The 11,547-nt window shown below is 41.4% G+C and overlaps 2 long non-coding RNA genes across 2 annotated transcripts in view; one reads left to right on the top strand and one right to left on the bottom strand.

The window, feature by feature from the left end:
- LOC118166928 overlaps positions 1–619 on the top strand; it is a 1,834-nt gene extending 1,215 nt beyond the window's left edge. Inside the window, exon 2 of the long non-coding RNA XR_004750814.1 lies at positions 80–619. This is a non-coding gene — a long non-coding RNA (uncharacterized LOC118166928). The remainder of the gene's footprint in view (positions 1–79) is intronic.
- Positions 620–3,115: 2,496 nt separating this feature from the next.
- LOC118166927 lies at positions 3,116–4,621 on the bottom strand. Its single transcript, XR_004750812.1, has 2 exons — positions 4,399–4,621; positions 3,116–3,330 (listed from the first exon to the last, which is right to left on the bottom strand). It is a non-coding gene; the product is annotated as an uncharacterized LOC118166927 (long non-coding RNA).
- Between the last annotated feature and the right edge of the window lie 6,926 nt (positions 4,622–11,547).

Raw genomic sequence — 11,547 nt, 5'->3', positions numbered from 1 at the left:
TTCTTTTCTTTTCTTTTCTTTTCTTTTCTTTTCTTTTCTTTTCTTTTTTCTTTTTTCTTTTCTTTTCTTTCCTGTATAGGAACAGAAATATTAACAGAAAACCATTCCTCACAGTGATTTCAATACTTTATGTCGTCCTGGGAAAAGATATATAAACATGAAAAAAAATGCTGGAGGCAAGAAACAAAGCAGCTTTGGAAGACAGTTGTTATTCATGGGCAGGTTGTGTAGCAGCGTCAATGTGCTTCATTCTCTGCAAGACAAAAGGTTTAAATAGTCCTTTCTCAAAATATATCACCAGTATAAAAGTCAAGATGTTGGATCTAATTCAGTTTTCATTCATTGTATCCCAGTTGAAACAACTTTTGGAAATTTAGTGTGAGAACAGTTTCCAAAAATAGGTATGAAATTAAAGTATTGATGATGGAGAAGACAGCATCCATGGAAAAAAGGTCAGGTGGCCACAGTGCTCTCCCTTCTCTTCTATGCTTCAGAAAACTTTGGATTTTGCAGAGTTTTGAGTGAAAATTGAATTCTCTTGAATTATTCATTATGTTTTCTTTGGGTCACCTTTCCCTATATATTATGCCAGCAAAATAAACAAGTACAAGGAACCATAGCTTTGATTTTAGTATGGATATGTGTGAAATACACTGAGTCAGGAGTGCTATGATAACCATATGTACTGCTGTGTGTATGTCACACAGACAGATGACCATGAACAGAAAAACGCAATCAATCATGCTGATGCTTTCTTCCTAGCCCTCCACCTCTCATGTGCCTACACCAGAAAACCATTGATGTGCACACATGTGTAAACAAAAGATGGCATACTTCTATTTTTTTTTTTCCTAATGATTCTGTAATGCAAGGGATAATGCTTGTTCTCATTGTTTTAAGTGGCAATAATCCACTTGCTAAGTGGAAAAACTACAAGGCGAAAGGTTTTAATTTAAAATCCCAACACAGAAAAGAGATTATTGTTGGGAAAAAAAAAAAAAAAAAAAAAACCTCTGATATCCAATTATGCTTATTAGAAAATAATGCTTATAAGAAAAAGCATTTTTTAAATAAATATTTTGTTTGACAAAACAAGAGGCTAATAACAGTGGTTTTAACTTAACTCAGGTATAATTTAGGCACAACTTGTGTAAATTTCCCTGAAGAACTTTGCTAGGGTGTCCACCTGTGTCACTCCTTGCTAATTCAGGTAGCAACACCATGTGGCTTGTGTTGTGGGGCTCCAGGTAAAGTCACCAACTTGCCCTCTGTAGTGGTTTAGCATAAGATCCTGAAAATAAAAAAAAATTACCTGCCTAAGGAAACAGAGAAACTCTAACAAACAAGACTGATCATGTATCTTAATGCTTCCAAGACAGGGATCTGCTTCAGCTGTCTCAAACTTACTTCCTGATGCATCAGTCACCCACATGATGGTCCAGCTAAGCTGCATTAAACAAAAGCCATTGGTGTATACCCTACAACCACTGCTAGAATACAATGGTCTTGAACCTAGTTTACTTGGCAAGCTACAGAAATTGTTTTTCAGGCATTGTAAATACATAGTTTTTCAATCTGAGGGTCCATTCAGTTTGTTGGCACAACAGGATGGGAACTGTGGAGATCTGGGAGCATCAGCGGAGCGCTGGTTACACAGATGTCCTAAGCAGGGCCGCTAAGTGGTTTAAACGAAACCAACATTGTGCCACGTGAGAGATCAAACCAGTACTTGTGATAATTCCCTTCCTTCAGGAAAATAAGTGAAATTCTTCCCAGAGACCTCGAAGGAAAAGAAATCAGTGGGCCCCCTTGTAAGTCCTCCCTCCTTAACTTCGTTACTGGTTTCTGCGGCGGCTGGGCCTAGCTCTCTGGAGCAGTGCTTTGTTTCCCACATGCTAAGTTGCATTGACACAGGACAGAGGGATCTTTGAGCAGCTCCCCTGTTATTAAATGACAGTGAAATTCCTTTACTGGCCACGGGGTCAGTAGTCAGTCAAAGTTAGGCCCTTTCTTGCTCAGGAGGGATTATCCAGCTGCAGCAAGCAACCTGTGGGTATAAGGCTGAGGCATACAGGCACAGCAGCATTAACAAGGTCATTGGAGAAACGTATTTGCCTATGAGTTGTGCACGGTTCTGTGTGTGGGGGTATCGCCCTGTGAGCTCTGTCGACCTCTGGCCCATCCATGTGCACGGCAAGCAGCACTGTAACAGGGCCACAGCAGAAACATCTTGACCGATGGATGCACGTGCCTACCATGCAAGTGCCTCTCCTCAATTAAGCCTTCTTTCTTGCTCATTTAGGTAGATTTTCTCAAATACACAATTGCTTAGGAAACGAGTGGGGTTTGGGTGTAAAAAGCTAGAGTGCTGACTCTTTACCATCTGGTGACTTCTTAACTACAACCATACAGCACAGCTCAAGTCCTCCGAGCGAAGAGGTGACTAATACACTGCAGAGAGAGATCCTGAGCCGGTAGGAAGCAATATTAGCCTTCTCCTGTCTTCACTAGTTAACGTGATACGTAAATGAGTAACACATGATACGATTTGAAACCCTTGCTGTCTGTAGGAAACATAACCCAGGGTTAGTGCTTCAGAGGAGATGGTTTTCCTAATGAATATATTCTTTGTTTGAGAATGGCAGCGAAGTCCCAGTTTTCTTCTAGCATCTTTTGCAACATGTCCAAAACAGCACTTGTTCCAAGGGATGGCAAATACTTAAAGTTTGAATGGGATCAGCTCCGTTAGCCTGAGTTTGCACTGCCACACCCTGACATCCACACTGCAAGGAGCCCTAAGCCCTTCCTCGGCTGCTGGAAAGGAATTTCGCAGTGTGTCTCAAGCCTGTAATAAACCCCTGAGTCTGTTCATTTGTACTAAAGCTAGAATTAGCATAGCAGATATTTGAAAGCAAATTTAAGGCAGAAATTTCAAACAGAGCCATCACGAGTTAGGTTTCCCTATTAAGTGGAGGCACCTAGGCCAGGGTGCTTTTTATCCCTCCTCAGTGTCTCTCAGCTCCTGTGAATTTCTGTGAAGACTGAGAAACTGTCAGCATCTTTGCAAATCAGACCAACAGTAAAGTACTGAGCAGAGGACGATACTTCATACACATCAAGTTATCAGACTGCTTTATTTATGCTTTCTGCTGCATATCATCTCAGTGCAGTAAAAGCTGTTGAACATTCAAGTAGCAAAGCTAGGAGGTTCTTACCACATCTTCCTGCTGACTCCCTGTTTCAATTTTTCATATAGTACATGTCCATGTGCACAGTCTTCCCATGCTTCTTTTCCGTGAGGCCTTTGGGGAGTGGCTTTTCTTGTCAAACCTGGCAGAAGGAAGAGAGAAATGCCAAGAGACATAACGCAGCTTCCTGTAGTGTCTACCTTGAAGAGGATCAACTCAATTTCATCCTGACTGAGCAAATTTTAAACAAATTTCAAATTTTCTGGTAATTTTCTCCAGCAATTTAATCCTCAAAGTCATACTCAGGTAGTTAAGAGACAGAAACATGCCACATGTTTCAAAACATCATATTTCTAATGATAAAATATTTTAGCAAGCTATTTCTATGAGAGCTTCAGAGCAAGAATTCTTTGTAAGGATATTTCTGTAACTCAAAAATAAATAAAAGAAAATTGTAGACTGCAAAAAGAGGATTGCTGTTTGTATTTTATATATGAAAATTTCATTTCAAATTCATTTCAGTCAGAAGTACTCCTGGCAAGTATAACGATAATAGCGCGTGCACACATATATATATGTGCAATAGTAATAATAGCACATCCATGGATTCTCACATGTTTTTCAATGTGCTGTGAAAACATCTGCTAGTACTCATCAAACTCCTTTGTGGTTGGTTGTCCCCATTTTACAGGTTGAAGAAATTAGACAAGCAGGTTAAAGGACTTGCCCAAGACCACACAGGGAATCAGATGACAGAGTACATATTAGAATCATAATTTCCTGGCTCTACTTCCAATTACTTTGTGCCAAGGAAAAGGCTACTTTTTCTAATGTAACACCTTGGTTATTTGACTTTCCTCTTTCTCTCTCTCTCACCCTGCACCATGTCACCTAAAATATAGCCGAACAATTTTTTTCTCCTTTAATGCACACTTTTGTATTTAATCTGTGGTGCCAAACAGATCAAATAAATGCAGTCACCACTCCTGAAAGAGTAAGGAGAGTTTATTTAGCTGATGTGATGGCATAGGTAGATTATAAAAACTTTCCAGATTTTTGGCAGGGAGGCGACCTCCTAAGCCCTGCATAAACTTGCTTGTGTGGATTGGGCAGGTCTGCACAGCCTCCCAGGTAGGACAGGTGCAAAGCTGACAAAACCAGCACACTGAAACTACAGTACCCCACTGTGGATGTCATCCAAAACACACACCTCGATTCCTCATTTTTCTTTTCCTGCAGCTCTCCAGCTGAGCATGTCTCCATATCTGATTTTGGTGAAAGTAAAACGTTGCGATGGAAGAGGAAAAAAATCTCAATGCCCTCCTCAGATAAATCTCCAAAGATTTCTTCGGAGTATTTCTTTACAGCACAATTACCCCTTTGTGCTGAGGAAATTCCCTCCCCCCCCCCCCCCATCCCCCATATTTTAAAGGCTATGTTACATCATTTGCTTTAAGGGCTGAGGGGATTTGATGCTAATGAATCTTCAAGATCATTATCTTTTTTTTTTTTTTTTTTTAAATTAGTTTTTTACCACAGGGAATTCAACTCACATGACCAGAAACATGCATAGATTCATTCCTGTTTGTAATGGTGCAATCCATTTACCCTAATGAAAACAACTCAACTGATTAGAGGAACACCTCTGAGGAGGCTGCAGAGATGACGTCTCTTGCACTGGATTAACCACATCATACAATTACAGCAAGATCTGGAAAGCTTGATTGAGTTATCTGTAGGTTAAACACATTAGCCTGTTCTTAAGCTGCCTTAAACTCTCATTACTGCTTTTCATCCAAATTATGAGTAGCCTTGACACAGCTTAGTGGTGAACATGGCACTCCTCATCTGCCTCTGCAGTTCTCACTTGAACATGGGTTTCTGATAATGCAGAGCTCCTTATTACTACGTTATTTTTGACCATGAAGGAAAACTGCATCCCTTCTATTAAATATAGAAATATAGTATGGTGTTGTTGTGGGTTTTTTCTTTTCATTTTGTTTTGTTTTAAACTAAACTTCCCAGCAATTTCTTGCTTAAAAATAGCTTACTGACTCTTTAAAGTGTCACAAACACAGTGTAATCATCAGATCACCAATGCTGCTGGAACTTTTGCATTGTAATGTGGTGCTGAATAAAAATGGTGATTGAAAGTTACCACATAAACACACAATTTTTCTGTGACCCGATGTGATGTTCCCATGATGACAGTGTGGTGTTCTTTGTCTGCGCTTGGTCCTGTGAGGAGCTGGTTGGTGTGGCTGCAAGTGCTAGGACTTTCTCTCCCCCACATACCCAGAGTCATCTGGGCACTTGGTCTGTGCCCACAAACACATATAAATACCAACAGCTGCTGCTCCCTCAAGTTAACTGGAATTAAACGCATGAACAGCTGTAGCAGGAGCAGAGTACACTGAAATGGAAGAGAGTATTTCCAAAAGCCAACTCTCTCCAGGCACTCTCTGTGGTCAATAGAGAGATGGATAGGGAGAAAGAGAGCCACATTGCCTTTTGGAGGATGCAGCTGGGTGAGGGCTGGACAAGCAGCCTCTGCAGACTGGTTCCTGAGCCAGAGATCACCCTGGAGCTGCCTCCTGAGGGCATGGGCTCCATGGACTGAGGTTGGACACTGCTGCATCCAGACGAGCAAAGAAACTGCACATAAGAAACACACTGTGAGAAAAATGTGTATAATGGAGTGGTTTAGCTTGGCAATACATGTTCAGCAATGGAGATTTTCAGATTTTTATCTAAGTAAACAAATGGTTACTTATCTTCGGTGGTACCAGGTGGTAAGATGTCTCTTGCTCCTCTGTTGCCGTATCATAATCCCCTATACAAATATCAAATGAATGCAGATCAAGCTGTTTTGGTTTCTAATCATGTTTTTTAAGAGAAGTTGCTGGGCATAATGGTCTGTTTATAGAATACTTTCACATTTTATACTTGCCAGAGGTGTACACAGGCAGCAGCAGGGGTATAGTTTGTCTAGATTCCAACTTTTCACAAAAGAAAAGCTTCATAAATCACTTCCCTGAACTGTCAGTGCTGTTAGCAACTCCCTCTGGCTTTGTACAGCCAAGGGGTTTATGTTGAGTACAGTACTTCTCTGCAGCCAGAGGAGCCCTGCATTCGTTTATTTTTCTTTCCTAATTACCTATAGTGAGGGAAAGCTGGTCCAAGCTGAGGAACCTTTTTAAAGCACATCAGATGATCAAAAAGCTGCATCGGGCCTCTTCAGTGCCTAACAACTAATTGTGCACAGTAGTCTGCATCTCTGCTAGAGCTGGCTTGGCGTCACTTGCTCCTACCTTAGCATCTCAGTAATGAGCATGCCTTGCTGATTTAAAAATAAATAAATAAATAAATAAAAATGTGTTTTTGAAGAAGAAACAGGGTGGGTGTCTGGACCCAAAGCCATATCGCTAATGCAGACATATAGACAATGCACACAAAAGCTTCCCAGTGTCGGCTGGGAAGAATATGGGCCATAAATTCTCTGTCCTGAACGTGTAGCCACACAGATGGTTTTGATTACAGCAGATGTTGTGTGAAAATTAGCTTCAGCTTGTGGCTAAGTGGAAGAACATTTGTAGAAAAAGGTTCAGGAGGTGAAGGCTATTTTTAAGACTCCTGTACTTAAAACAAAATCTTTGTCTGTGGCATAGCTGACTCAAGGTGCAGATTGCACTCACGGAGAGGTAAGGAAAACATTTAGCTTTGCACAGCTGCCTTGCGGTGGGTTACTTGTAGATGTGGCATTTCCCAGAGCTTCTGCATAGTGTTTCAATCTGCTTCAACCCATGGTTGTGCCACTTGTCACGTGGCATGAAGAGTAAAGTAAATGCTGCTGAATATAAGGGCAAGGAAATGAACTAGAGCAAGAATGCTTGCCTTATCTGCTGTTTCGTTCCTGCACTGGTGTGCAAAGGAAAGATGGTGTCAACTGGTCCTGTCTCCCAACACTTGTGGAAAAAGCCAGGAGAGGCCCCTCCTGCAGGCACAGACAGTGGTGGCATCTGCACCTAGATGATGACTGCATGCTAGATCTCCCTGGACCCATATGGCCTGATTTAGGTGCATAAAGGTACTTGCATTCTCCAGGTGGCATCTGAGGGAGCTGGAGCCACCAGGAACTCCACACACAGCTCTCAGGGGAGAAAGGGGCAGGCACAGTGGACCCCTCTCAGCAAAACATCTTTCGGCAGCTTTCTGTGTTCCCATATAGACCGACGCTCAGCATACATCTCTAGCTGTTGGAGGGAAGCCTTGCATAAAAACAGATATGTTGAGCAGAGAGAAAATCATTTCAGAAGAGCTTTATCCATGAAGCATAGCCAGAATTCCATAAAACAGCCCCAAAAAACAGAAGTGGGGAGTTTAATTTTTCATTTTTCAGAGAGCATCTTTTTGCAGACATCAAAGTTTAATTCTGCCTTTTTTTTTTTTTTTTTTTTTAACTTATTTCTACTTTTCCCAGGATCTCCTCCAGGATATGCAGACAGAGCTATCTTCCATTTAAGATTTGGTATATATATGCAGATTTATACGGGTTTATTTTCTGATTTTTGAAACTCCCCAGTTAGCTGGTTCAAATTCACTGCACTTGAACATTTGCTTTCAATAAGAAAAAATGTTGATTAAATCAATGTCCTGGCCAAATCTAGTAAGTTTTTTCTGGCAATACCTTTAATGAGTCCCATTTATTAATTTTTTCCCCCTACCTTACTTGTGTAACAAATTTCCAGATATTAATGTCAAGAAAGGCAATATTTGGCCTGTCATATGAGAAAAGTAAAAACAAACCAGCACACTTCCTTTTGTAGTTCTGGACCTCATGCTCTCTTAATACCTATGAAAGGATCATTTTGTAAAGTATAAATTTGGAGCTAAGTGTTAAAGCATGCTGGTTTATATACGATTATGTACAAGCATGTATGTGCTTATATATACACATGCATATTGTAATGTGTACATTGTAATCAAGAGACCACTGACCCATGCAGTCTTTTTATTTTTGGCAAATCCTTTCTCACTTTTTTTTTTTTTCTCTCTCAGGGGATTGTTCTTTAATGCAATTATGCTCAATTGACATTCTCCTTGTGGTGTTTAATAAAAGAGTCATCATTTTTTGAACTTTCATATAGTACGAGTCTGTATTTTTTGGCTTCAAATTAAAATGACATTTGATTATGTTTCTAAAATATTATGGCTAGATAAATTAATTACACCAGAAAATCCAGAAGAAGCAAACAATTAAAATAACAATAAACATCATCTTCCAGCTCAGTCCGGGCTCATGCATTATACTTTACAATTTTGTTACTTCAGGTGGACGTGTAATTAAAGGAAGGTGGGCCAAGAGGACACTGCTTATGGAAATACCATTGAAGGTTGGTCAGGCATGGGTGTTGTTGGGTTGTGTGCAATTCCTTGGGAAGGCCAGGGCGGAGGAGATGTCCTTGCCCTGCCAGGAAGAGGTCCCTAGTTTCAGCATATCTGATGGTCTCATGCAGGAGGTGGGATGCGTTGGCGCTGTGACAGCATGAAGGGAGGCTCGTGTTTTGCTACCTGAGCTCCGCCAGGACCACCCGCTATGCCGAGAGCCAAAGGTCTGGTTTCCACCACAGCTCTGTCCTTAGCTTCCCAGGTAGAGCCAACAGTGGTGTCAATTAGTTCCACTTCTGGTTCTCTAACTGTGATATTTGCCTCTGTTAATGGAAACCGGCTATCAATTTATTTCTCATTCTGTGGGCCACCAGCTGGTAACGATAGGATTCTTGTTTACTGCTGACCTTGGCTGGATGTGAAGGAGTGACTTAGACGTAAACGGTTCCATCTCCTGTTCCCAGACCCTTGAGCCATTATTTCCTTCTGCCCTACCAAGCAACGCGCTGTTTTTAATAAAATATATTGCCATTGCTTTGAATGCTTATATGCTCAAACTGTTTAAAAAATCTATTCGCAGTAGTCTGGTTAGGCAAAAATAGCCCAAAGACAGCACCCACTGCCAACATTTTCTTTGGTAACTGCTACCGAAATTCCCCGTTTCATTCTATGGCTGAACTGCAAGATAGTTATTCCTTATTAATTGTAAGCGTGGTGCCATTAAGACTGCCAAGTAACAGTATAGCCAATTTAACTCCTACTCACTTTATAAAGACAAACATTAAAGTCATCACTCACTTTGTGGCAAAAAAGGGAAAAATGCAGGAGCATACCAGATGAACCTCAGACGTCGTGCCCTCCAGCACCTGCCCCAAAATGCAGCTTCATCGTAAATGCAGTCAGCTGCCACTGCGGATCCTGCAACGGAGGGAGTGGCCACACAAGCATCTGAAGATACACGTAAAGCCATATCAGTGCCATCTTCTCTTGTGGACCAGACTGTAACAGTGTCGTCAGTCACTCTGACCATTTTTTAATCATGTTTTTCTTGAAATTTCCTCACTCTGTGGGAAATGGACATTTAGAGAACTCATTGCAATTGCAGATGAAACCAAATGTTGCACTGGAATTTCCTGCGGGACACAAAGTCCAGTTTTCAAGAGGCTCCAGGCAGTATGCAACACAGCATGGTACTTAAGGGGGTACAGGCATGTTTCCTCAAGAACTCTTTTCCAGGGTATGGTAGCTGGTCTACAGGGCCCTGGCAGGTGGTAGCTCATCATTACAATGCTGGTTTGCAAAAACAGAGTAAGCTGGCACATTTCCCCCACCTCACCCACAGATTTCCTGGAGAAGGATGGGAACTCTGTCGTGATTTACTGGAGTTAGTTTTGTATTTAATAGGCTGGGGGACCAATTCAGATGTTTCAAGTGCTCTTCTGCACAGCACACAGCACAACCTTTCTAGAAGGGTGGTTAACAGTCTGGTTAGCAGAACGCAGTGCAGTAACATATCCCAATGCTTGCTCTGCCTTGGAAAAATGATTCTGCCTCAGGCTGGGGTTCAGGGCACTGAGATGAACCCTTCCTTTATCTGCATGCATTCTCACACATTCAACTTACCCAATCATTTTTCAGCCTAAAAAGTTTTCTGCTCTATATCATATTAATTAAAGGAAACATTTATTTTTTCTCATTTATCTCATTATAAACTTTCACAAAATGAACGCCAGTGAATTGCAAATCATACGTTGTTTGTTCTTTGGAACATACTTCCTCTAAGTTTCAGCAAAACCTCCCTATGTACATTACCAGTATACCCACAGGCATGAATCACTACTAATCCTTGCTCAGGGAAAGGAGTTTATGGGGTCCCACTGTATGGGGCTTGGTGTGAAGATGCAAGGTCTTGTTTTTTTTGGAGCCACCTGCAAATTTCCTGACCCAAAGGGCCACCTTTGCTCATCAAGGTAATAAAATACACTTTTTCTCACTGATGTGAGGAGTTTTGAGAATTGCAGTCCCAATGATGTAATGGGTGGTGGCAGAGAGAGAACAACGTTATCACTGGCATCCCCTGCATTGAGCGTGGTCAAAGTGTGCCTGCTGACTCCATGTGAGCCAGGCATTGGAACAAGTTCCCGAGACAGATCTTCCATGTCAAAGATCTTCCTTTCTGAACAGAAAGGCTGGTTAGGCATTGGAATGTGCTGCCCAGGGAACTGGTGGAGTCACCATCCCTGGTGTTTTTTAAGATTTTTAAGAAATGTATCGACATGAGACTTAGGGACATGGTGTAGAGGGGGACTTGGTAGTGCTAGGTTGAAGGCTAATCTTAAGGGTCTTTTCCAACCTGAGTCTACAATTCAAATAGATAAAAGCTCATTATTTTACCTGACAGTGCTTGAGCTGAAAATGAAGTCAGAGCATCTACCCCTAAAACATGAGGATGTTGAGTTGCAGATGCTTGGTTAAAGTGGTGCAGCTCCAAATCCCCTGGGAGGAGGTATGGAGAACTAGAAGTGGTCACCTCCATCCTTCTACTCTTCTCTTCCCTTGGCACTGAGCTGCCCCTTAATGCTTCTCTGATAGCACAAAAGGCTGCATAAAAAGGGGCAACTGAGAAATTCCCTGGACTTGGGGGAAACTGATGTCTAAATGCCAGCGTTAGCCCAACAGGCACCCTGTGCACATAAACGTCTCCTCAGTAGACTGGTGCAGTGGGCTGCTTTGCTTGGACAGGCAAGGATCTATGTTATACCACTGGTAAAATGGGATCCATAGTTGGTTTTTAAAATACATTTAATAACATGCTACATGATGAGAAAGTAACAGTTATGTGAAATATCCAGCTTGCCAGTACTAAATGAATACTTCCACTAGGCTTTAATAATGTTCTATGGGACAATAATACCACAGCTGCCTTTTCAAAGTGTTGATAAAAAAAATAAAATAAAATAAAATAAAGGGC

The sequence above is a fragment of the Oxyura jamaicensis genome, chromosome 4 (assembly GCF_011077185.1).
Source record: "Oxyura jamaicensis isolate SHBP4307 breed ruddy duck chromosome 4, BPBGC_Ojam_1.0, whole genome shotgun sequence".
Classification (NCBI taxonomy): Eukaryota; Metazoa; Chordata; class Aves; order Anseriformes; family Anatidae; genus Oxyura; species Oxyura jamaicensis.
This window is presented reverse-complemented; position numbering and strand designations above follow the sequence as displayed.